We start from the raw sequence: 2,088 nt of genomic DNA on the forward strand, positions 1-2,088 counted from the left end.
CTGATGGAAGGTGATATCATTCTCCAAGTCGGTAATGGAGCAAGGATTGCTGCTGAGACCGTCAGGACCTATCCTCTACGATTATCGTTAGGAGTTAGTTTAATTCTCAAAGACTGCTATTATATATCTGTAGCTAGTAGAAATTTAATTTTCATATCTGTGCTGGTACAGGATAATTATAATTTTTATTTTAATAAAGATATGTGTTTAATTTATTTTAAAAATAAAGTTATTGTACGTGCTTTTTTAATTGACGATCTTTATCATTTGCATATGAATGTGAGTGTCAATATTAACGAGCAAACTGTGAACACCATAGGATCTAAGAGACTTAAAGATATAATTAGTCAAAAATATTTATGGCATCTTAGGCTAGGCCATATAGGAGAGGACAGACTCAACAAACTGGAGAAAGATGGTTTTTTTGGATCATTGACTTTCGAGTCATATCCGATTTATGAATCATGTCTTTAAAAAAAATGGCCAAGCTGCCTTTTATGGGACAAGAAGAAAGGGCCACTGAGATATTTAGCCCTGGTACACACTGATATGTGTAGTCCATTCGATGTATAAGCCAGAGGTGGCTATGTCTATTTCATAACTTTTATCGATGATTATTCACTGTATGGATTTGTGTATTTGATGCACCGTAAGTCTGAAGCATTTAAAAAATTTATAGAATTAGATATGAAGTAGAAAAATAGATGAAAAACCCATAAAAGTTCTTTGATCAGATCAAGGGGAGAATATCCTAGTGAAGAATTTTGGATCTATCTCAAGGATATGGCATAGTTTCATAGTGGACACCTCCAGAGACATCTCAGCTCAATGAGGTATCCGAAAGGAGGAATCGGATCCTATTAGATATGGTCCAGTCCATTATGAGCTTCATAGATCTTCTTGTCTTTCTTTGGGGACATGCATTACTTTCTGCGATTCATCTTTTAAATCGGATTCCCTCTAAATCTATTCCTACCACACCATATGAGTTATGGCATGGTAAGAAGCCAACTCTTGAGTACCTCAAGATTTGGAGATGTCCAATCTATGTCAAGCGACAGCAAGCGAACAAGTTAGAGGCTAGATTCTTTAGGACTCGATTCATAGGGTATCCTAAGGAAACCATAAGATACTATTTCTATCTTCCTGAGGATCATAATATAATTGTGAGCCATCATGTCATCTTTTTGGAAAAAGAATTTATCCAAGATGGAGGTGTGGGAAGAAGATTGAGTTTAAAAAGAAAGTCTCTGAAGAGCATTGAGTCCAAGAACCTAAATTCAATAATGAGCCAATAGATGTGGTACCTTTTCCACCTCGTAGATCAAGTAGGATCTTCCATTCTCTTGAAAGATACTTAGGTATTCTTACAGAGGATTTAGAGGAAGCATTCTTTGTGGGAGATAGGGACATTAGGAATGACTCCAAGACCTACGATAAGGTAATGTTAGATATTGACTCCGAGAAATGGATGGAAGTAATGAAGTCAGAAATTGACTCCATGCATTCCAACCAGGTTTGGTCTTTAATAGATCTACCTGAAGGTATTATACCTATTAGGTCTAAATGAATTTATAAAAGAAAAATTATGTTAGAAGGTAAGGTAGAGACCTATAAGGCAAGGCTAGTCGTGAAAGGTTATAGTCAACATGAAGGCATTGACTATCATAAACTTTTTCATCATGGCTATGCTAAAATCTATCCATACTCTGCTTGCGATAGTAGCTTTTCATGATTATAAAATTTGATAGATGGATATGAAAACTACTTCCTAAATGGATATCTTGAGGAAGATATCTATATGAGCAGTCTTTAGATTTCACATCCAGTGATAGTGATCACTAGGTCTGCAAGCTGTAAAGATCCATATATGGACTTAATCAAGCATCTCGAAGTTGAAATACTCTCTTTATGATGTGATTAAAATATTTGATTTCATCAAAAATGAGGAGCCATTTGTGTACAAAAAGATCAATGAGAGCGCTATCACATTCCTCGTATTATACATGGATGATATTCTCTGATTGAGAATAATATTCTCATGCTAACATCGATCAAAGTATGGTTGTCAAAAGAGTTTGCCACGAA

This window comes from Elaeis guineensis, unplaced genomic scaffold, assembly GCF_000442705.2.
Source record: "Elaeis guineensis isolate ETL-2024a unplaced genomic scaffold, EG11 Super_Scaffold_1000033, whole genome shotgun sequence".
Lineage (NCBI taxonomy): Eukaryota > Viridiplantae > Streptophyta > Magnoliopsida > Arecales > Arecaceae > Elaeis > Elaeis guineensis.